This window comes from Mus musculus, chromosome 2 (genome assembly GCF_000001635.26).
Source record: "Mus musculus strain C57BL/6J chromosome 2, GRCm38.p6 C57BL/6J".
NCBI classification, from domain to species: domain Eukaryota; kingdom Metazoa; phylum Chordata; class Mammalia; order Rodentia; family Muridae; genus Mus; species Mus musculus.
The window spans coordinates 20,116,818-20,142,821 of NC_000068.7; the positions used below are offsets into that span (position 1 = coordinate 20,116,818).

Sequence of the window (26,004 nt, forward strand, 5' to 3'; positions counted from 1 at the left end):
CTCCTGGAAGGACTAAAGTACCCCAACCCCCACCCACATGACCATCTACCTGATTGTTGACCTCAGTCTTATGCAGGCTTTTCATTCTGCAGGATGATGCCTTACTCTCCGTGTCCTGATACTGTACATCTACTTATTCTTTCTAATTCTTCTAGGTTTCGTCCCCTGGACCCTGTGTTTGACATCTTCAATCCATGAGCAAAACTCTTTCCAGAGCAAGAAATACTGACTATGGGGTGAGTGAGATGACTTGGTAATCAACATGTTTGTGTTTCCAGTTTATCTGCCTCCGTATCTTGAGAACTTAATATATTTTCCTCTAAGTTTTTATGGTAATATTTATAGGTTTCATATGCCATATTTCTTTTGCTGTGTCAGATCTGCACAATGGTGTCTTTTAAAATGGAGTTAATCCTCTCTGATAGCTTTGGAATGAATGTTCACTTTCATAGATATAGCATGAGATATAAATTGACACTCAGATATTAAAGAGGCTTTTCAAATCTATCCTCTGAGTTGGCTGGCATCTGTTTTGTTACATATGGAATAAACCCGGGTTGATAAAGATTCTTCTTGTGATGTGGAGGCTCATGGTGGAGTGTTTGCAGGCACAGTGAAATCCCTGACTTGCAGCCACATCAAGACATTGGTTTTCCACTGTTTCTTATCAGATTTCTGCAGAGGCACCACAGGAGCCAGATTGCCTGGGGCACACAGTTCAGCTGCACCAATAGATAGTGCAGGCGATTTTACCAGGTAACACAGATGCACATTTTCACAGTAAAGATGTGCCAGTGCCCTCTGCTTTTGCACCCCAGCGGGAAGGCTCTAATTGAAACAAAAAGACCCACTTAGCACATGACATTAAGATGCATCCAGGAAAGAGAAAGAGATATGTATCCAAATGGTCTGCTCTCCATCTTACTTTATGTCATTTACACTGTACTGTCAAAGCAGCGGATACCATCAAACTGAAGTATTCTAACTTGAGGTTCAGTAAGGTCTTCCTTCTTGCTTAAAATGATCAGACTTCTTTTCTTGACCCATTTACATAATGTTGTTGCCAGAGAGATTATAGGCCAGGATATGCAAGAGTGGAACATTTGGTCAGTAAATATCTAATGAGCATCTAATCAGTTCAAGTGGCAGTTTCTCATTAAGATTGGAGGCCCTCTTAAATTTGCTTTCTAAAGGAGGGAAGGATCAGCAAACATGTAGGTGTTCTGGTTTGTTGTAGCAGTAATAGAGTGCTTACTCAGCATGGGCTCAGTCCCTAGTACTTCCAAACCTAAATCAGAGAGATATGTCAGATGATAAGTATATTGGAGTCAAATAAATCCCAGAGCATGGACAAGTCACACAATGAAAGGTACTGTTTGAACAGGGTATTCAGAGAAACCCTTACTGGGAATATAATATTAGGAAGTGATGCACAGAACTAAGAGGGAGAGATATTATCTGTCTCAGACAAAGTTATGGGGATTGGATCTAGCAGATATGATGAGTAACAAGAAATTCTTGAACTATTTTGGAGGCAGAAGTAGTGGGAATTTGTTTCCACATTGAGTGTGGGATATTAATGGGAAAAGTGATCAAAATGATTCTAAAGTCTTTGACAAATACATCTGAAGAATGGAGTTGTCAGATGCCTAGACAAAGAATACCTCGAACAAACAAAACCAAGACTAGAGAGAGTAGAATTAGGAATTCTGTCTTAGAGCTATGGAGGTGGAAACATTTACTAAATATCCAAATGCAGAGATCAATCACCAATTTGATATTCAAGTCTGGAGTCCAAAGGCATGGTCTTTAATGAAGTCATACAGTGGAGATTTTCGATCCTGAGCAGCATTCACAGCTGAGGCTACAAGAGAACATCACAGTAGGAACCAGTTCTCCAATTCCCACATTCTTCCTTAAGAATTCTTTAATGGGAATGTAGTAGTTCTCACCCATTGATATTTTTAAGAATTTCTAAACACGGTTCACATGTTCAGCACAGATTAAGTGAATCTGCCTTAGAAAGCGAATGTGGCTGAAGACAGCAGAAGTCATGAGCTAGAGTCCAGAGCATGCTAAAGGGTATGGAGATGGGTGATAACCAGGCAAAAGAAGAATCTACAGTAAGACCGGAGGAAAACAATGAGCAATAAGTTCTGAAATCTAGCTGGTTAAAAATGACAGTGACTAACTATATCAAATGTTACAAGCAGACCCAAAGAGTGAGAACTGAGAATTTCCTACTTAGCCACAGGATGTCCTTGTTGGCTTTACAATAGCAGTAGCAGTTCTTTAATGAGATGATGACTGGATGAGGTAAAATAAAGAAAGAATGGGGTTCTTCAGGTCAGTGGGACTCTACCTTGGGCACAATCTCAGTGGATAGTCTTACAGTCCCCAGAGGAGAGGAGTCTCTACTCCCAGGTACTCTAACAAAACCAGGATCTTAGGATTCCAGTAAGCCAGGATCCCAGGTGCTTGGTCACACGAGGATCTCAGGGTCTCAGAGTCAGCTTGACTCCCAGAAACTCTGACATACCCAGAATCTCAGGATCACAGGATATCAGAATCACAGGATCACAGTGAAAACCAGACTCTGAGGAGTTATGGCTCAAATGGGATGACAGGATGTTCAGGCTCCAATCAGATATAATGAGTTCAGGGAGCACTTAAGATAATCAGATGGTGGGAGGCAAGCATAACAACAGAAGCACCAGAAGCCAAGGTTATTTGGCATCATCAGAACCCAATACTCCCTCCATAGCAAGGCCTGGATACAACACCACACCAGAAAAGCAAGATATAGATCTAAAGTCACTTCTTCTGATGATGATGGAGGAGTTTGAGAAGGACATAAATAACTCCCTTAAAGAAGTACAGGAGAACACAGGTAAACAAGTAGAATCCCATAAAGAGGAATCACAAAAATTCCTTAAAGAATTACAGGAAAACATAACCAAAGAGGTGAAGGAATTGAACAAAACCATTCAGGATCTAAAAATGGAAGTAGAAACAATAAAGAAATCACAAAGGGAGAGAATTCTGGAGATAGAAAGCCTAGGAAAGAAGTCATGAGCCATAGATGCAAGCATCACAATACAAAAGATGGAAGAGAGGATCTCAGGGGCAGACGATACAATAGAAAACATTGACACAACCATCAAAGAAAATGCAAAATGCAAAAAGATCCTAACTTAAAATATCCAGGAAATCTAGGATACAATGAAAAGACCAAACATATGAATAATAGGTATAGAAGAGAATGAAGATTTCCAACTTAAAGGGCCAGTAAACATCTTCAACAAAATTATAGAAGAAAACTTCCTAACCTAAAGAAAGAGATGCCCATGAACATACAAGAAGCCTACTGAACTCCAAATAGATGGGACAAGAAAAGAAATTGCTTCAATCACATAATAATCAAAACACCAAATGCATAAACAAAAAGAATATTAAAAGCAGTAAGGAAAAAGGTCAAGTAACATATAAAGGAAACCTATCATAATTACACCAGCCTTCTCACCAGAGACTATAAAAGCCAGAAGATCCTGGACAGATGTCATACAGACCCGAAAAGAACACAAATGCCAGCCCAGACTATTGTACCCAGAAAAAAAATCTCAGTTACCATAGGTAGAGAAACTAAGGTATTCCATGATAAAACTAGATATACACAATATCTTTCCACAAATCCAGCCCTTCACAGGATAATAAAGGGGAAACTCCAATACAAGGAAGGAATCTACTCCCTAGAAAAAGCAAGAAATTAATCTTTCAACAAACCTAAAAGAAGACAGCTACATGAACAGAATCCTAACTCTAACAACAAAAATAACAGGTAGAGCAACAATTACTTTTCCTTAACATCTCTTAGTATCAAAGGACTCAATTACCCAATAAAAAGATATAGGGTAACACACTGGTGACATAAAAAGGACCCAACATTTTGCTGCATGCAGGAAAACCACCTCAGTGACAAAGACACACTACCTCAGAGTAAAAGGCTGGAAAACAATTTTCCAAGCAAATGGTCCCAAGAAACAAGTTGGAGTAGCCATTCTAATGTCAAATAAAATTGACTTTCAACCTAAAGTTACCAAAAAAGATAAGTAGGGAATTTCATACTCATCAAAGGTGAAATTCACCAAGATGAACTCTCAATTCTGAATATCTATGCTCCAAATGCAAGGACAACCACATTCGTAAAAGAAACATTACTAAAGCTCAAAGCACACTTTGTACCTCACACAATAATAGTGGGAGACTTCAACGCCCCAATCTCATCAATGGACAAATCCTGGAAACAGAAACTAAACAGAGACACATGGACACTAACAGAAGTTATGAAACAAATGGATTTAACAGATATCTATAGAAAATTTCATCCTAAAACAAAAGGATATACCTTCTTCTCAGCACTTCATGGTATCTTCTCCAAAATTGACCATATAATTGGTCATAAAACAGACCTCAACAGATAAAGAAGATTGAAATAATCCCATGCATCCTATCAGATCACCACAGACTAAAGCTGATCTTCAATAACAACATAAATAATAGAAAACCCACATACACGTGGAAGCTGAACAACACTCTACTCAATGATAACTTGGTCAAGGAAGAAATAAAGAAATTAAAGACGTTTTAGAGTTTAATGAAAATGAAGCCACAAGATACCCAAAATTATGTGGCACAATGAGAGCAGTCCTAAGAGGAAAACTCATAGCTCTGAGTGCAGCCAAAAAGAAACTGGAAAGAACATACACTAGCAGCCTGACAGCACATCTTACAGCTCTAGAACAAAAAGAAGCAAATTCACCCAAGAGGAGTAGACAGCAGGAAATAATCAAACTCGGGGCTGAATTCAATCAAGTGGAAACAAAAAGAACTATTCAAATAATCAACAACACCAACAGCTGGTTCTTTGAGAAAATCATCAAGATAGATAAACCCTTAGCCAGACTAACTAGAAGGCACAGGGACAGTATCCTAATTGACAAAATCAGAAATGAAAAGGGAGACATAACAACAGAAACTGGGGAAATAAAAAAGAAATCATCAGATTGTACTAAAAAAGCCTATATTCAACAAAATTGGAAAACCTGGATTGTATACTTAAGTGACCCCAAAAATACCACCAGAGATCTCCTAAACCTGATAAACAACTTCAGCAAAGTGGCTGGATATAAAATTGACTCAAACAAATCAGTGGTCTTCCTCTACACAAAGGATGAACAGGCCGAGGAAAAAATTAGGGAAACAACACCCTTCACAATAGTTACAAATAATATAAAATATCTTGGTGTGACTCTAACTAAGGAAGTGAAAGATCTGTATGATAAGAACTTCAAGTCTCTGAAGAAAGAAATTGAAGAAGATCTCAAAAGATGGAAAGATCTCCCATGCTCATGGATTGGCAGGATTAATATAGTAAAAATGGATATCTTACCAAAAGCAACATACAGATTCAATGTAATCCCCATCAAAATTCCAACTCAATTCTTCACAGAGATAGAAATGGCAATTTGCAAATTCATCTGGAATAACAAAAAACCTAGGATAGCAAAAACTATTCTCAACAATAAAAGAATCTCTGGTGGAATCACCATCCCTGACGTCAAGCTGTACTACAGAGCAATTGTGATTGATTTAAAAAACAAACAAACAAACAAACAAACAAACTGCCTGGTATTGGTACAGTGACAGGCAGGTACATCAATAGAATTGAAGACCCAGAAATGAATCCGCACACTTATGATCCCTTGATCCTTGACAATGCAGCTAAAACCATCCAGTGGAAAGAAGACAACATTTTCAACAAATGGTGCTGGCTCAACAGGGGGGGGGGTAGCATGTAGAAGAGTTTCAATCGATCCATTCTTATTCTTATCTCCCTATACAAAGCTCAAGTCTAAGTGTATCAAGGCCCTCCACATAAAACCAGAGACACTGAAACTTACAGAGGAGAAAGTGGGGAAGAACCTTGAAGATATGGGCACAGGGGAAACATTCCTGAACAGAACACCAATGGCTTGTGCTGTAAGATCCAGAGCTCTTGACTCTAGCTGCATATGTATCAAAAGATGGCCTAGTCGGCCACCACTGGAAAGAGAGGCCCACTGGACACGCAAACTTTATATGCCCCAGTACAGGGGAACGCCAGGGCCAAAAAGAGGGAGTGGGTGGGTAGGGGAGTGGGGGTAGGTGGCTATGGGGGACTTTTGGTATAGCATTGGAAATGTAAATGAGCTAAATACCTAATAAAAAATGGAAAAAAAAAAGAATTAACAAGTGGGACCTAATAAAATTGCAAAGCTTCTGTAAGGCAAAGGACACTGTCAATAAGACAAAAAGGCAACCAACATTTTGGGGAAAGATCTTTACCAATTCTATATCCAATAGAGGGATAATATCCAATATATACAAGGAATTCAAGAAGTTATACTCCAGAGAATCAAATAATCCTATTAAAAATGGGGTACAGTGCTAAACAAAAAATTCTCAACTGAGGAAGCTGAATGGCTGAGAAGCACCTAAAAAATGTTCAACATCTTTAGTCATCAGTGAAATGCAAATCAAAACAACCCTGAGATTCTACCTCACACAAGTCAGAATGGCTAAGATCAAAAACTCAGGTGACAGCAGATGTTGGCAAGGATGTAGAGAAAGAGGAACACTCCTCCATTGCTGGTGGCATTTCAAAGCTGGTACAACCACTCTGGAAATCAATTTGGCAGTTCATCAGAAGATTGTACATAGTACTTCCTGAGGACCCCTCTCCTGGGCATATACCCAGAAGATGCTCCAACTTGTAATAAGGACACATGCTCCACTATGTTCATAGCAGCCTTATTTATAATAGCCAGAAGCTGGAAAGAGCCCAGATGTCCCTCAACAGAGGAATGGATAGAGAAAATATTACACAATGGAGTACTCAGCTATAAAAAAATAATTTATGAAATTCTTAGGCTAATGGATAGATCTGGAGGATATCATCCTGAGTGAGGTAACCCAATCACAAAAGAACATACATGATATGCACTCACTGATAAGTGGATATCAGCCCAGATGCTTGGAATCCTCAAGATACAATTCACAAACCACATCATACTCAAGAAGAAGGAAGACCAAAGTGTGGGTACTTCAATCCTTCCTAGAAGGGGAAACAAAATACACATAGGAGAAGTTACAGAGACAAAGTGTGGAGCAGAGACTGAATGAAAGGCTATCCAGAGACTCCCCCACCTGGGGATCCATCCCATATACAGTCACCAAACCCAGACACTATTGTGGATGCCATCAAGAGCTTGTTGGCAGGAGCTTGATATAGATGTCGCCTGAGAGGCTCTGCAAGTGCCTGACAAATGCAGAAGGAGATGCTCACTGACACCCATTGGACTGAGCACAGGGTCCCTAATGAAGGAGCTAAAGAAAGTATGGAAGGAGCTGAAAGGGTTTACAGCTCCATAGAAGGAACAACAATATGAACTAACTAGTACCCCCAGAGCTTCCTGGGACTAAACCACTAATCAAAAAGTACACATGGTGGGACTCATGGCTCCAACTACATATGCAGCAGAGGACGGCCTAGTCAGTCATCAATGGGTGGAGAGGCCCTTGGTCTTGTGAAAGCTCTATGCCCCAGTGTAGAGGAATGCTAGGGCCAAAAAGCAGGAGTGGGTGGTTTGATGAGTTGAGGGACAGGGGAAGGGATAAGAGGAGGGGACTTTTGGAGGGAGACCAGGAAAGGAGATAACATTTGAAATGTATATAAAGAAAATACCTAATGAAAATTTAAAACTACAGATTGTGCTGTACTTATTAAAAACAAAAAGAAAAGAAAAAAAAAAAGAATGGGAAAAGAGATTAGTAGAGGTCCTATTCAGTCAACTCTTTCAATGAATTTCTCACAAAATCAAACAGAACACAGAGGCCTAGCAGAAGTTGTGGTTGAAATAAGAGGCTTAAATTTTCAAGACTAAAATCCAGTATAGAATAGACATAAATGACAGAGGACAGAAGAATTAGCTAATGATTTCACTGAGCAGGTAAAAGGACCATGTGTGCAATGAGGTGTCACGCTGACTGAGTGGGAGCATGGAGGAGGGAAGACTTGACATGAGCCAGTTGCAGGCAGGCGGATGCCAACACAGAGGAGCTAGAAGATACTGTTTTGGGACTGCTTCTATTTTCTCTGGGAACTGTGGAGCAGGTCTAACAATAAAAGAGAAAATAGGAAATAGATACTCAGCAAAGTACAAAACTCATGGCTATGGTATAGATGTTGAATAGCTTCCAAAAAGCCCACAGGTGGTCCTGAAGTCATGCTATTGGGGCATAGTGGAGTCTTTCCGGGATAGGACCTAGTATGAGGTTCTTGAATTATTTGAGACATGTTCCCTAAAGGAGGATTGTGGGACCCTCATTTCTTTATTTCTCTCTTCTTCCTGGTTTGTGATGGACCAGTTTGGTCTGGTCCACACCCAATCACTACCCTCTGGCATGCACACCAGAGGCCCAAAGTCATGAAAGCCTTGAACTGAAATCTCTACAGCATGAGGTAAATAACTCACTTTATAAGTCAGTTCTTTGAGTTCTTTGCAATATGACATGAAACTGACTAATACACACAGAGAATAAACATGAGTAATTGAATGGCTTTGGAAAGCTTTGTCCCAGTAGGAGGTCAGAAGTTAGACCTCTTATGTGAGTCCAGCATCTGTGTGGATGTGTCCCAGCTACATTCAGTTGTGTTTCTGTAACTAAAAACTAACCTGAATAGTAAACACGGACGAGGGTAGGTTCATGGCTTTTCTGCAAAGTGATTAATATAAAGGCAAGTGGGTCATAGACCTGAAGTTAAAAACAATGGCAACCATTCCATTTTAGCAATGAACCTTACCACATGGTAGCCAGGGGGAGCAAGAGATTGGGCATATTGAGAGGTAATAACATTGCAGGTGAGGTCTGCAGAGAATCACAGAGCTGAAAGTACAGTTCTAGTCTTTGTTGTGGCATGAAACAGCTGTCTATCTTGATAAAAAGGAAGCATATTCATTACCAAAGGCTGATTGCACTTTGAATCTATTTAATTAAGTTTTCACCCCTTAAAATTAGTTAAGTTATGCAAAAAAGACCATAGCTTTGAACATTAGTATGCATTCTTTCACTTACAATTATGAAATGAATATATTAGTGTATAATCTAAAAACAATTAGTGATTGCTAGACTACATCACAGTAATCTTTCTCTTCTAAAGGAATACATTTCTGAAGACAGAATTAAACCATCCCTCTTCTTTGCCATCCCAATGGCTTGGGGAGTACAATGACAGACAACATAATACATGTCTCTGCCTATCTTGTAAATCACTTTAATTTTCCTAAATTGCTGGAAAGGGATTTGTAGCTGTTAAAAGAACTTTTTAAAACCTCATTAATCAAATTACATTACCCAAAACAGATGCCAAAGCTACAAAGGTCTTGACTTTGCTAAAAATTGAACCTAGTTCACCTCAGATTTTCAATGTGCAAATGGGAATTTGCCACCCAGGAGACCCTGACATAATAACCTTTTATTCCATCAAGTTAATTTTTTGTTTGGGTGTGGGAGGTGATGTTGTTTGTTTCTCCCTATGCTCTCAGCTTCTTTCACTATCTTATTATAATTTTTGGTATACTTAAGCAATACTTGTAAGAAACTATGGGTCCTTCTGGATCCATGCAGCAGCAAGCCTGACAAACCAAACCCATGTGGAGCTTCCTCATAGTAACAGCATGGCTGTCTTTAGAAGGCCTTGTAGTCAGTTAACTAAGACACAGCCAACTGCCTAGCTGATTTATTGAACTGTAGTCAATTAATTTGTTCTCTGTGTCTTGCTTCTGCCTTTCCATGAACTCTGCCTGGTGCCATTATTGGCTGACATTCTCAGACTCTGCTAGTTCTAGAAGCTATCAGATTTACAAGGGTCGTTTTGTTTGCTCAGACAAACTCTGCTGAATGCGATTTGTCCGAGAAGCAGTCCCTCCAGCAGTGCTATCAAGGTTAAGTTTTACAATAAAGTTTGAGGCAACAGAAAGCAAGTTGAAAAGCTTCTTGCTTTTCGATGAATTGAATTCTCTGGGCTAAATGTCTGTGTTTGCTTCTGGTTCTTAGTTGCTATGTTTGCAGTCTCCATGTTCTTGCAGCTTCAGTCTCCCTGTCTGTGTGACCAGCAAATGCTTCAGATTAAGTTAAAAGCCCTCACTTTCCTTCCTGAAGCGCAGTGGCCAAGAGGAACCATTATTTTACCTTCAGATGAGATTAGTCTGGAGCCCAAAAGAGCCTCTTTTTGGCCATGGGTGTAATTATGAAGCTAGACCCAGACAAACTGCACATAATCCTCTGCCTTGCTATCAGGCTTAGTGACAGGCCTATGACCAGAGCATGGTAAAATATGGCAAAGCAGAGCTACCAACAGTCCTCAATATATAATGCAATGTACTCCTCAAAATGTGAAAACCAAATGTAGGAAAAGAAAACATAAATATATCTTACAACGGACCCCCTTTGGCTACAGAGAACAAAATGAAATCCCTAGTGTCATTTCATATATCTCTAGAGATAGAGTTTCAATGTTTGGGATGTGTTCCTCAATTTTGTTCTTTTCTAATTTAATACCTTGGTTCTGATGCATGTTCAGTGTAGGCTAGAGAGGTGGTGTTGTGTGACACACTGTGCTCCTTATCAGTGGTATCAGAGCTTTATTCTCTATCTTCCCTTTAGTTCTCTAAGTAATCATGAAATACAAGATCATTTTCACATGCTCACTTACACATACCTCCTTCTGCAGGTGAAGACTATAACGTCCCATTGGCATCCTGGTTTATACATCTTTTATTGATACGTGCTCATCTGTTGACTGATTGTCAGTTGCTAAGTGTTAGAGCTGTATTTCTCCTATTTCATTTTAGATTTAAGCATTTTAGAGGGTATTATAGAGTTGGGAAAGTATCTTCAACTTCGTATATAAATGAGTTAAAGGATTAAAAAAAACTGTAGCCAATGCTATAATTGTCCAATTAATTGGAAAACACTCCATGAAACCCTGGACAGAAGTGAGGAGACAGAGTGACTGCTAATTGTCCTGGAAGAGCTGATAATTTTAGAATGGATTTCTCTAGAGGGGTAATCCTTGGCCCCTTTCCCTTCGGATACTTTTCTCCATTACAGTACTAGTTGCTTTACTTCACATTTCAGGGTTTAAAATCACAAATAGAAGAACCAATGTCAGGTCAGGATATATTTCCTGAAGTATGATTGTGACAAGGGCCAACTAAATCATTCTATCATATACCACACATCAGTGTTTCCATATATGATGGGCCTCATGGATGACAACACTCTAAAGGAGACTAATGGAACCGAAAAGTCACCACTGCCAGAGATGTAGCAGACAGCCTAATATAACAGTGTTTCACACACATGTCTGATACTTGTGTAAGCAAACATGCCATGCTACCAATGGTGTGTCAAAATTCAGTAGATACAATAAGTATTACCCTCTTGTTGAAATATTCACTGTAGATAAAACACAATGTATGTCAGCAGCAAGCTCATACATGGTGTGTTTAAAGTCTCTTGATACAATCAAGAAGCCATCTGGTAGCTTGACCTAGATATCAGGTTTTACAAGTTTATTCTAGAATCTTTGCCCTGTGACAAATACCTTTCATGACCCATCTCCCAGGATGTACCTTGGCTAGTAAGCAGTGCTTGCCTGTCTCATTCTGTTCTCAACTACAGTCCTTGGGGGTTAAGGGGAAATACTCTGAAGATATTTATCTAGAGGCTTAAGAGCTGAGCTCTAGGTCCAGTCTGTGTCCCAAAAAACTCTTGAACCAAGATCATATGACCTAAGGGGAGGGTGTGAGTCTAGATAAATGCTCAGATAGGAGCTTAGAAAATCTGCATTGTATTGGATGAAAGGTAGGCTACAAGGAAGTTTATTTTGGCACACACATTGAAAATTAGATTTAATTAAAAAAATTCCTTGCACCTAAATGTTGATTTCCATGTACAAACGAAAATGTCCATTGACTATTGTAGTTGACTAAAGCCCATTTTTTCATAGATTAAAATTCTCCGGACCCCTACATATGCTTATCCTTCCCAATTTATTAGTATCCCTGATGAAAGTGGTACTTTAAAATCAATAGCCTGTGTTGCACATTCGTGTAGCCTGGAGTTCATAGTTCATCATAGGCTTTGCTCTCAGTATTATGCTTCCTGTGAATTTTACAAATGTGCAACTACATCTATCCACCATTGTCATTTTGTACAGAGTAATTTCAATGTCATGTAAGTCTTAAATATCAGCTCTTCCTATCCCCTTCTTAATAGCTGCTGGCAACCACTGACTTCCATTCTTCTGTATTTTACAGAATGCATGCAGTTATCTATCATTTTACTACGTAACATGAGTCTTTCCCTGTCTTTTCATGACTAGATAGCACATTTGTTTTTAGTACAAAATAGCATTCTTTTGTCTGAATATATCATAGTTTATCCACTTACCTGCTGACTTACCTGCATCTAAAATATCACTTATAATTAGGGCTAAGACCAACATATCATACAGGTTTTTATATGACAGTAGCTTTTCAACTCTTTTTCAAATACCAAGGAGTGTTGCACCTAGATTATGTGTTAAAGCGCCTTGTTGTTCTTTGGATATTGCCTGGGTAGAAGCAAGTATGTTGACTTTTGTAACAAGCAGCCAGACTCCCAAAATTGCTGCTGTTTTGTCCTCCCACACAAAAGCCCGTAAGTTCTCTGTCCTCACAGACATTAACGACGTGGCTGACTGTGCCCTACACTTTGTGTATTCTTGTAAGCACCTGATACTGTCTTCTTGTCTAATTTGTGTCTCCCTGGTGACATGTGATGCGGTTGACATTCCCTTTTATTCATTGTTCATTACTCTGAAGCCTCAAAATATGTTTTGGAGATGGCCAGATATTTCGACTGTTGAGGCATGCCCACAAGATTCATGAGAAATTTACTGTTAGTCTTGTGACTGTGAGTTGCCTTTCTCAACACAGCAAGCTAGCAAGTCGTAGGCTTAGTTCATGTCCTCCTTGTATTTTCAACTAATTTAGCCTAGAATCCGCTATCAGTTCAATAAACTCAATAGCACCAATTATTTTTGAAGGTGGGGTAACCTGTCTTTCACCAGTACCCAGGCAATATCCAAAGAACAACAAAACTCAGTGCTTTAACACATTATCTTTTGTTTCTCAGATTGTCTCACTAATTATCCTGTCACAGGCACCGCTGTGGAAGTAGTGGAGTCATCCGCATGGACTTACCCTTCACTGTGCTTTCAGGCAGTTCTTAGTGCCTGGAGTTCCCAAGCTGATGCTGTTTCTAGAACAATCCCTGGTGTCTCTTTGCAGTTAATTATTATCACCAACTCATATTCTCAACTCATAGTCTGGACACTTACCTGGGCAGGACAGCTGCTATCCTCTCCTGTCCAGACCACCAAGTTTGCTCCCAGCCATGGCTTAAATGGCTGCTTTTAGTTAGAAGCATTGCTAACTCTTCTCAAAAAAAAAAAAAAAAAAAAGAAAAGAAAAAGGAAAGAAAGAAAGATCCTCTGAATTTTATAGATCATGGTGCACTTTAACTTTTTTAATAAAAATTTTAAGAGATACGAGGTGACATTTTGCTAAGCATATCGAGATGATTATTATAGTCTTGGGTGTCCTGTCTTCATGGTCTCCCTGTGTACCTGGGGTAAGAATACTTTAAATCTACTTACCAACTTACAGTATAGTATCACTAACTATAGGAATCAGAGAACAGAATGATAAGAACAGGCAGGTGGGAGAAAAGAAAATCACAGGAAAACTGTTTGAGTTAAACTTTCAGTGTCCCCTTGCTCCTTAATTTCTGGCCTGGGAAACTCGCAAGCAGTCTTGCTCCCAAGAGCAGTATGCTCCCTCTGGAATTCACTAGCGTTAGTGTCTAGCACTTCCTTTGGCCAATGCCTCCCTCTTAGGGCAGCTAAGAGTACTTGGGGCCAGTAATGGAGCGTGAGTTTGTGGGTTAGGGAACCCCTTCAGGGAAGGCCTCAGAAGACTGCAATACAGGGAACACTTGGGAACAAATGCCCTTCTCTCCAGCTCTTTTACAATGTTGACCTCTGTAAACCTGGGACAGCGCACAGTTAGTCATCGGGGCTTCAGTATGTTGCACTTAGGAAGTACTTGATAAAGACTTGTGGATCTGAACTAAACAAAGTCACATAGAGTTGGTCCAGGGATATGTGGTCATCAGCCAGTCAGTGAGGAGAATTAATCATTAATGACGGAAAAATGAAGGCAAAAAGGAGGACATAAGGCTTGTCACGCCTGCTTTTCTTCTCAAATAACTCTAGCACATTCAGTTGGAAGCTGTGTGCTGATGTAAGCCATTAGGACAATCAGTTCAAAACCCAGCCCTCTTTCAGAACATTGATAGAAGAGCAAATGAGTGGGGGTTACCAGATTACTTGTGGGACCAAAAGAGCCCAGAAGAAATGCTTATCTCCAGTCTCCACTTCACAGAGGTGACACTGCGCAGGCTCTTGAAAGTGTATCTAGGTCTGTTTCCAATTTGCCCCTGGGCGTGATGTTATGATTATGTTCTTCGGAGACCCCCACCCCCACCCCACCCCAGGGAGAGGGGCTAAGAGGTCTGCCTTTGACAGTGGATAAATCACTCTGCTGATGTTAGCTCCTGTTAAAGACCAGCCCATTCTTCAGGAATAACACTGACACTGTTCTAGCCCACTACCTCCCTTGTACTCAGGCGGCTAGGCACAGCTAACTGTTCGCTTTGTAGAAGACAAAATAGATAGTTTCGCAGCTGGATCAGGAAACATTTTTTTTCCTCGAGGAAACATTTGTTTCCCACAGGAAACACTTTCCCCCCTAAACCTGCATGCCTTTGAAAGTTTCCCTCTATGTGTTCAAAAGGATTGTCAGCAATGGGCACAAAATCTTGACTAAACATTGAGTAGCTTTTCAAAACGAGAAGAAAAAAAAAAAAAAAAAAGCTTTACTGAGGCAGCCAGAGGCTGGACTCCTTTCACAGGAGGACATCTGATTTCTGACATCTGAGAGACCTACTGGGCTTTGGGAAAAACCCTTCTTTTCTAACACACTCACTAGGGTGCAGCAGAGAGAGAAGTTGGGTGTGTTCTTTAACCAGGGAAGCCGGGGAAACTTCCATAAATGAAGCACAGCTGAACCTGAATGGAGCAAAGTTCATTTCCAGGTTCATTTCACACTAATTCATCCATGGAAGACAGAGGACTTGGTGATTAGCACCCTTTTAGACTACAGGGTGGTAACGATCTTTATATTGAAAGCAATTTTGGTGGATATAGAAAGCCATGAGGTTAATCATGCCAGTTTAATATAAGAGTAGCATATAAGCATATATCGTGATGTTGCTCATTCTTTGGGAGGTTTCCTTCCAAATATTCTCCTATTATTTCAGGTCTCTCTCTCTCTCTCTCTCTCTCTCTCTCTCTCTCTCATACACACACACACACACACACACACACACACACAGTATCAAAAAGATTATTTGATATTTCTTGTTCCTAAAAATGTGACTTGATATAGTATTAGTAGTTATTAAAATACTAGAAACTGGAAACCTTTTTAAAAGTTTTAAACTCTCCGAAGGAAGTATAGTTAATATTTTAGTCACATTGACCTTTGAAATCAAATTCTTCAACTGTATCAGCTAGAAAGTGTGTATTTTCCCATGCCTTATCCAATGGGTCTACCCACAGTATATTTGAGGATGCAAAATTAAATTGCTTCTGAGCTAGGGACAAAAGGCTCAGTGGTTGAGGACACGTGCTGATCTTTCAGAGGACCTCAGTTCAGTTTCCAACTCTCCTTTTAGGCAGTTCACAGCCACCTGTCCCTCCAGCACCATGAGAATCCAACATCCTCCCCTGGCCTCTGAGGCCACCTGCATCCGTATGAGCATATCCACACTAAGACACACATTCAAACACATACTCATAATTAGAAAAACCTTAAATACTTTTAGCTGTAGTGTCACATTCCAGTCTGTTATATAACATGCCACAGTATTTACATACAGCCTTGCAGATCCCTGCACACCTCCCTTGACACATTCTTAGATCTCTATACTGCCTGCTGCAAATGCCCATGATATGCAAATGCACTATATTGTTAAGGAAATAAATACTTTCAAGAAAAAGGTCTCAATGTGTTCAGTACAGACTCAAGGTAGCTATTAAACTTTTTTTTAATTTGGTATTTTCTTCATTTACATTTCAAATGCTATCCCAAAAGTCCCCCAGACCCCCCCCCACTCCCCTACCCACCCACTCACACTTCTTGACCCTGGCATTCCCCCGTATTGAGGCATATAAAGTTTGCAAGATCAAGGGGCCTCTCTTCCCAGTGATGGCCAAGCAGGCCATCTTCTGCTACATATGCAACTAGAGACACGAGCTCCAGGGGTACTGGTTAGTTCATATTGTTGTTCCACCTATAGGGTTGCAGACCCCTTTAGCTCCTTGGGTACTTTCTCTAGCTCCTCCATTGGGGTCCCTGTGTTCCATCCAATAGCTGACTGTGAGCATCCACTTCTGTGTTTGCCAGGCCCCGGCATAGCCTCACAAGAGACTGAAAGGCCCCTGATAAACTTTTTTTTTTTTTTGATCAGCAGTTGATTTAATTCACTGATAGAGAACAGGCAAATATGGAGGATCAACTATATTCTGCAGAAAAACAGAGTAAGAGTCAGGAATCCTAAATTTTACACTGGGAGATGTTGCAGCAGCTGCTGGTGGTGTGTGTGTGTGTGTGTGTGTGTGTGTGTGTGTGTTTTACCTGATGCCTGATGATGCCCATTGACCCTTGGAACTTCATTTTAGGAAACTGTAGAAAAAAATAGAAAGATAACAGTATCCGACAGTTTCGATTGGTGATTGTGTGCAATGTCAATGTGTTTCTAACAGATTTTTTAAAATTGTGTAAGTTGTTATGTTTTATATTTTAAAAAGAGGAGCCAGGGACATGTTTTGTAGAGGCATGGTGTGGTATGGTGGGATGAAGTGCTTCTATGGATGGGCCTATGCTGAGGCACCCTTTCCCACAGGTACCAGCCATAAGACAGATATAGTATGGGATAGAGTTTATTTAGAACATAGGAATTGGAGATGGGAAGAGAGGAGAGGAAGAGGAGGAAAAGGAGGAGGAGAGAGGGAGAGAGGGAGAGAGAGGGAGAGAGAGAGAGAGAGAGAGAGAGAGAGAGAGAGAGAGAGAAAGCTGGCCAGGAAAATGTGGAGAGAAGGGGGAAGGGAAAGGGAGAAAGGGCTTAGGAAGAGAAAGATCAGAGAGAGTAAGAGAGTAAGGGATCAAGGAGGGGGCAAACAGCCCCTTTTATAGTACTCTGGGCATTACTGTGGGGCAGAGCCTAGAAGGAATGCGAATAGAAGTGTTTTATGTTTAAAACAAAATGTAAATGCAGGAAAATATATACTAAAAATGCTAGAGGAAGCATGGTGTTTGTTTCTAAACTCTAAATCACACTCTTTGGAAAATGTTTCATTTGTGTTGTTTTTACAGCAAAGGGTTGTAAAAATATACAAGAAATAGAAAGGGGGAAGAAACAGGCTGCAGGCAGCCACAAGGCTGAGGGGAAATGTGTGTGGACAAAGTTAAGTGTCCCCTGTGTGTCCTGGGGAGTCAAGATCCACAAACACAGAAGAAAAAGCAGAGTCCATCTGGGATACAAAACTAATTCTGTATTGCAGTAAATCTCCAACCCAAATATGCCCCGGCAATGAAAACACAACTCAGTTAATATAAATACATGCTATGTGCCTAGATTGGGCAGATCTACCCATCTTCTCCATCTATGAGACCCCTTAGAATTTGCAGTTTCTCCAGGTCATGTTCTTCTACACTGCTCCTCCTCCTCCTCCTTCTCCTCTTCTTCTTCTTCCTCTTCCTCCTCCTCCTCCTCTGCATCTTCTTCCTCTTCCATTTTCTCCTTCTTCTCTCTCCTCACCTTGCACTCCACCTTCCCTTTATCTGCCCAATCATCAGCTCTCCTTTATTTTACAAATTAAAGTTGGAAGCAGGTTTACAGGAAATCAACTGAGTGCTGACTCATTCTTTGTTCTCAACCCCTCACAGGAGAACAGAATTAACATCAAATATAATTAGCCCCAGGGCTATCCACAACCATTCTGAAATGTTTTTACTGGCAATAATTAGGCTATAAATGCCACTCATCTCTGTATTTGTCTTTTTAATCCTGTGTTTTCTCAGTTGTTTTGTTTTGTTTTGTTTCAAGAAAACTGTAACTTTGGGGAATTTTGGGGTGTTTGATTCAATTGCCCTGTGAAAGAAACTGAAGGTTAAACTATCCAAGAAATAGTGTCTATGGTTTAATTCACTTTTGGAAAGTCTGGAAAAAATGCCCAGTTATTGACCAGTGCATGTTATAGATCTCTTTTTAAAAAAGATTTATTATTATATATATATGAATATACTCTTGCTCTCTTCAGACACACCAGAAAAGGGCATCAGATCCTATTACAGATGGTTGTGAGCCACCATGTGGTTGCTGGAAATTGAACTGAGGATCTCTGAGTCAGTGCTCTCAACCACTGAGCCATCTCTTCAGTCCCTGTTATAGATCTCTTATATAACATTTTTCTTTGCAATTTTCAAGTCACCAACTCTTGTGGTGATGTGCATGTGAAATGTTCCCCATATTGTCTGGTATTCAAATACTTGGTCTCAGTTGATGGCCTTTCTTGAGGGAGTCCATAGAGTCTTTAGACAGTATAACTTCCCTAGACAAGTATACTACAGGAGGCTTTGAGACTTTATAGTCTCTTCCCACTTCCAGTTCACTCTTGATGTTTTGTGGTTGAGCTTTGGCTTACACTGCCCACTAAATACCTCTCTCATCATTGTGGGCTCTCCCTCTGGAAGTCAAAATCAATTCTGTCTTCTGTAAGTTGCTTTTGTTTTATCCCCGAAAGAGATAAGAAACTGATATGAGTCTCATACATTTTTTGGTACAATTTGGGGAATTTCCTTCATAAGAAGAGTATTCTCTGTATATGGAAATCAATTCACTAACTCTTATTTCTTAGCATGAAAAAAACCCAACAACAACAACAACAAAAACAAACAAGCAAACAAACAAACAAAAAACAGAATACAACCAGGTTTTGAACTATTTGGGAAGCTTTCTAAACATTTCCACCTCTGTTGGGGTATCCAAGATAGATGCAGGGAGCCCCTACCCCAATTGAGGTCTGGGTGCTGTTATGTATTGTAATGCTAAATACTATTTCCCCAAATCTGGTTGCTCCCAGCAAGGAGGTCCTCATGGAAGAGGAAATTCTCATATACACCAGCTACTTCTATGTGACCTTGCTCCTTAATTTAAAACCAATGGTTAAATAGTGATACTGACAGCCTGTAGCTCAACTGAAGAGAGGTAGGCAGGGCTTTGGTTCCTGGGTCTGAGGCAGAGACCAAGAGGAGAGGAGAGGAGAGGGGAGGGGAGAGGGGAGGGGAGGGGAGAGGAGGGGAGGGGAGAGGGGAGGGGAGGGGAGAGGAGGGGAGGGGAGAGGGGAGGGGAGGGGAGGGGAGGGGAGGGGAGGGGAGGAGAGGAGAGGGAGAGGGAGAGGGAGAGGAGAGGAGAGGAGAGGAGAGGAGAGGAGAGGAGAGGAGAGGAGAGGAAGAGAGTGTGATGGGGTACACAATATTAAAAATATTAAAATATTTAAAGTATTGTGTCTGGGAAAATAAAAAAATAATTTAAGCATAACTATGAAGCTGCCTCAATCAGTAACCAGTAGAAAGAATCCTGGGTCATCTGTATGTATATTGTTGTTCACATACAAAGTAGGACTCAGAGCAAAGCCCTTGTGGGAACCATGTGCTTAAACCTCAGACTGCTTTTCCTAGGCTCCATCAGCTCTCAGCTCACTAGAATGAAGATCTTTGGGCTTAGCTTGAACTGTAATGCCCTTTGCAAGAGTCATGAAGTTTGTCTTCAGGTACAATTCCCACAGAACTATGGATCTCAGCTCCTGGTTTTCTCTTCTCTGAGTACTGCATTCTTTTTGTTTTTTTAAAAAAATTGTCTCCAAGCTTTACTTTTTAAATGTTTTTCCTGCATGTTTGTCTGTGTAGCACACATATGCAATATGCACAAAGGCTGGAGGAAGGCATCAGATACCCTGGGACAGGAATTATGCCTAGGAGCTATAAGGGTCCATGATTAGCTGAAGAATGACACCCAGGACTCAAATAGTATGTAAATGCAATGAGTGTTTTATTCTGCAGAAGTCCAGCATGCTGGGGTCTCCCATTACCAAGATAGAGAAACAATCAAGTGGGCTCTCAGGCTCCATTTAGAGCACATTGGAATTCCATGGTAGAGGAGATTTTATCTTACTGGATCTTTCCAAGAACCATTGCTGGGGCGGGCATGGAGCGGGAAACTGTTGCTGAGCAATCCCTGAGTAGGTGGACTTCGTCTTACTCTATCACTAAGGACATTGTGGGGGCTCGCTGGAAACTGCTGGCCCATTGTCCTTGCTTCAGGCCAGGTGGTAGGGCAGTTTCTTATAAGCTGTCTGAAGTTTGGGTTGGCCAATTTGAAGCCTCTCCTAGAGTCAGCCTGTCTCATCAGAGCTACCATGTGGGTGCCAGGAAGTGAACCTGGGTCCTCTTGAAGTGTACCCAGTGCTCTCAACTGCTGAGCCATCTCTCCAGCCCCAGCACTGCATTCTTACACTTCCTTCTGTCCATTACCTAGAAATTATTTTCTCAACTATTTCTGTCCAGTTGCTATGTTACAGGGTCTAGATAAGTTCCCAAATTTCTTTTCATATTTAATATTTTATTTCTAAATATTTTTATATTTAATATATGAAAATATATTAAACCCTTAATATATTTTTATTTCTTAATTCTCAGAGTTTTATCTTCTCATTACTTTAATTTTTCTATTCTCAGGGCTGTTGAATTTTCTGCTTGTTAATTAGAAAATATATCATCTGAATTTTTGTTTCATTTTAAATATGAAAACCACAGAAAGATCTCACTTAAAATGTATGTTTCTATGTTTTGTCAATATAAATAATTTATGATGTTTTTAAGAGCAAGTGTCAATGTTTTTCAACTCATAAAACCCTGAAAGTCATTTATATGAAGTATTTATACATTTTTACCTAAGTACATGTCAATTTTTTCTCTCAGATTTATAGTTAGTATTAGATATAATTCTTCACATACATGGATTTATTCCTGTGCTGACAAAAAAATAACAAATACAATTGGGTTACATGTTATTTCAATCAGGGAAACAAACAGGCTCCCTTTTCTGAGTTCTCAGTCTCATTTGATAAAAGAATTTTAAAACAGACTCAGAAAGATGCTCTAAGTCCATTTTATTAGAGTTTGAGATAAGATCAAAAAGGTTGGAAGCTGTAAATCTCAGCAGTTTTCAGGAGGATGAAGATGGAGAAGAGAGAGAAAGACAGAGTGGGGATGAGGGGGGAGAGGGAGGGGAGAGTGAAGAGGAGGGAGATCGAGATGGAGAAGGAGATGGAGGGGTAGGGGAAGAGTGAAAGGGAGAGAGGGATGAAAGCAAACCAGCATGGTCAATAACAGAGGCTGGCAAGCAGCTGCATGGAAGAAGGAGCCTCTAGAAAAGACCATAGTGCCAGGGAAAGCATGCTTATAGGCTCTGCAAGTGGGTCAGCTGAAGGAGGGGCTTCTGAGGATGAGTGCATTGTCTCATTAAGGGAATAATTATTTCTCCCATCACCTTGGCTTGTTTCTGGATGAGTTAACTTTCCTGAAGGGTCAAGCAAATAGCAGCCATGGCTGCATTAACTCTTAATGGCAGAAACAGTCATATGTAATGTTCTTATCTTTGGAGTAGACCAGAATGCCATCTCTCTACCCATGGGCAGGAATAGAACTTAGATTCCATTCTTTGACCAGGAAAAAATAATGTTCCTTGATGGGCCTCAACATAGTCCCAATACTTCTAAGTTCTCATGTGGTAGTTTAAGTTCTAGAAAGAGGCAGTTGAAATGTTTCCCTTTTCATTGTTTACTGGGAAACAGGTGGCAGAATCCAAAGCCAGTCATTAAGGAAGTATCTATTCTCAATGGCCTCCAAGGCTGCTAAATTCTATCTATATATCTATATATCCCTTTATTGTTGAATGTATGTTATTCATCTCAACAAGCTATTAATCAAAATTAAAAGAGAAAATTATAATTAAAGGCTTTAATTAGAGCATCACCTTCTAAGCATTGCTTTTCTGATAATATAAGATGTTCCTTGTGAGGGCACAGGTAATGTCTAATCAAAAACGCTTTTATGAGAATTTCCTTTAGTCTGTTTGTTCTAACTTATGGGAATGAAATTATTACAAGAATCTGGAAAGCTGTGGCTAGTCCCCAGAGACATGTGCCAAGAACCTTGTTGAGGTTTGTGGTATGTCTCAGATAACCAAGTGAGTTGTCTTTCATAATATGCTCAGTGTCTGCTTGTTTTGGAACTAGGGCTCTGCTGACTAACTTTGGCCTTTCTAGTGACAGAGACAGCCTTTGAATTAAGAGTTATTGGTGACATGTATTAAGCATCAGCTGTCATACTTCCTCCAGAGAAGAGAAATCTCATAGACATTTTTTTCTTCACAGAATGCCTTGTTTATTATGGAAAATGTCTTTTCATAAGATAGCTTACTTGTAAATCTTATGGAAGAGTCACCCACTGGAGAGGCTCATTGTTCTCTCTTATAAACAAAACAAATGATGTTTTGCTTAAGAATTTTGATAGAACTGAGAAAAGAATTTATAATATATGATGTATCATTAAAAAATCATGAGCTGGTGACAAATAGAAAGATAGGCCTCCTCCTCCTGGCTGACTTACAGGGTAGAAAACATAGCATGGCATTCAAGTATCTTTAAGAAGTAAAAGAATAGCCAACTGCAAATGACCTCATGTTTTCCTGATCCATTTAAAAGACTGGTTTTTTAATCTATTTTCCAAATGGCTTTTTATGGTTTTAGATAATTTATAATCACCACCCACAAACATCCAATTAGCATTAGATACATCTTTAGATTTTGTTTCAATTAGTAAAATGTACTTCTGGATGAGTTTGCCCCACACACTTTCTTGCCCTGATTATTAGCATGCATTCCACCTGAGGTAATGAGTTCTTCCTGTACATTTCTGTCCCTCCTTCCTCTAGCCTCACCTCACTCAGTGAAGTCATCACTTTGTTAGGACATCTTAGCATCAGGCTCTGGACAAAGCTCATGCTCTGCCCTTTATAGGATGAGTCCATTCTTTGTGAAGTCATAGCTTCTTAATGTCTGTTGCAAAAAGTTAGAGGAAGCATCATGATGAGGCCTTCCCAGGAATAATTTTATCAACTCAGATTTCCCCTCTTCAGCACATCTCTGAAGACTTGCTAGGGGGTGATTTTAGCTGAGATCTCTAACAGTGTGTATTCAGAACCTGAACTGGCCACCTCCTGTAGCCAGTCAGGACCCTCAGTGAAGGGATAAAGACACCAACCCATCCACAAAACTTTTGACCCCAATTTTGTCTTGTCTACAAGAAGCATAGGGACAAAGATGGAGCAGAGACTAAGGGAATGACCAACCAATAACCAGCTCAACTTGAGACCCATGGACAAGCACCAATCTCTGACACTTGTTATGTGTTAATGGTACTCTGTTATGCTTACAGACAAGAGCCTAGCATAACTGTCCTCTAAGAGGCTCCCATGAGCAGCTGACTGAAACAGATGCAGAGCCAAACATTGGATGGAGCTTGGGAAGACTTATGGAAAAATTAGGGGAAGAATCAGGGTCCTTGAGGGGATAGGAACTCCACCGGAAGACCAACAGAGCCAAGCCCCATGCACATAGTAGCAGTTATAAAGTACAGGCTTCATGTGGGGCCCTCAACAACTGAAGCAGGAGCTGTCCATAAAACTGTTTCCTGTTTGTGGATCCTGTTCCCCTAACAAGGCTGCCTTGTCTGGCCTCAGTGGGAGAGGATGTACCTAGGACTACAGAAACTTGATGTACCAGGACGTGGGGATACTCAGGGAGGACGTCCACCCTCTCAGAAAGAGAGGAAGGCATGTAGTGGACCCCATGTGTAAGGGAATGGAGGAGGAGAGGGGCAAGGATCAGGATGTAAAATAAATAAATAAGTTAATGGGGGGAAAAGTTACAAAAAAAAAAAAAAAAGACTGTTGGAATCCATTGGTAAATTCTCTGCCACAGTGCTCCTTACCCAAATAGCTCCAGGAGGGAGCAAGCCTCCCAGGAGTGCAGACAAGCCTGTGAGAACAGGTAGGACTATCACTGCTGCTCAGAGAAACCCACCCTTAACCCTCAGGACACAGGAACCGAGGGGCTGTCTAGAACAAGTCTTCCAGTCTCCTACTGTGCCTAGAACTGATCCTGTGCCACAGAGGATACACAAATACCACCAGGAGAGAGCTGATCTCCCAGGATTGCTTCCACACCTGGGAGCACAGGTAAGACCACCATTTCTCTTCATATTCCTGGCCCAAGAGGGAACCTTACAGAATCATCAGAACACAGGAACCAAGGATCAGCTGGGGACAGGATCATTCTGATCTCTACACTGCAGAGCCAACCCCATGCAACAGCTCGCCATACTCAAATTCCTCCTGGAGAGAACCGGTCTCTCAGCAGTACTGACACACAGGCTTGTAGGAGGGACAATCCAAAGTCAGATACAGGAAAATCAACTAATACCAGAGATAATGAGATGGCAAAAGGCAAGAGCAAGAATGTAAGAAACAGAAACCAAGACTACTTGGCATCATCAAAACCCAGTTCTCCCACAACAGTGAACCCTGGTTACCCCAACAGAAAAGCAAGACTCTGATTTAAAATCACATTTTATGATGATAATAGAAAAATTTAAGAAGGACATAAATAATTCCTTTAAAGAAATACAAGAGAACACAGATAAACAGATAGAAGACCTTAAAGAGGAAACACAAAAATCTGTTAAAGAATTACAGGAAAACACAATGAAACAGGTAAAGGAACTGAAGAAAACCATACAGGATCTAAAAATGGAAACAGAAACAATAAAGAAACCACAAAGGAAGACAACACTTGAGATAGAAACCTAGGAAAGAGACCAGGAGTTATAGATGCAAGCATCACCAAAAGGACACAAGAGATAGAAGAGAGAATCTCAGGGGCAGAAGATACCATAGAAAACATTGACACAACCATCAAAGAAAATGCAAAACACACAAAGCTCCTAACCCAAAACATCCAGGAAATCCAGGACACAATGGGAAGACCAAACCTAAGAAGAATAGGTAGAGAAGAGAGTAAAGATTCCCATAAAGGGCCAGTAAATATCTTCAACAAAATTATAGAAGAAAACTTCCCTAACCTAAAGAAGGAGATGCCCATGAACATACAAGAAGCCTACAGAACTCCAAATAGACTGGACCAAAAAAGGAATTCCTCCAATAACATAATAATCAAAACACCAAATGCACTAAATAAAGAAAAATATTAACAGCAGTAAGGGAAAAAGGTCAAGTAACATATAAAGGCAGACCTATCAGAATTACACCAGACTTCTCACCAGAGACTATGAAAGCTAGAAGATCTTGGACAGATCCCATACAGTCCCTAAGAGAACACATTTGCCAACCCAGACTACTATACCCAGCAAAACTCTCATGATGGGAATGGGAAGTCCAAGAATCTAGTAGTTGCTCAGTCCCAGGAGGCTAGTTGTTTCAGCTGGTCATCTGTAGAAGTAGTTTCCAACAGATGCAAGTAAGTGCAAACAGAGGAAGAACGGAACTTCCTTCTTCCAAAGTCCTTATGTAGGTCTCCAGCAGGAAGTGTGG

General features: G+C 40.4%; 1 protein-coding gene across 8 annotated transcripts in view; it reads left to right on the forward strand.

Annotated features, from left to right (window-relative positions):
• Window positions 1-26,004, forward strand: part of Etl4 (enhancer trap locus 4) — a 900,329-nt gene that overhangs the window by 206,611 nt on the left and 667,714 nt on the right. For all 8 annotated transcript variants that reach the window (XM_006497408.4, XM_006497426.3, XM_006497414.3 and 5 more), the window contains exon 2: window positions 156-236. The gene's annotated coding sequence lies outside the window, so the exon portion shown is untranslated. The remainder of the gene's footprint in view (window positions 1-155; window positions 237-26,004) is intronic.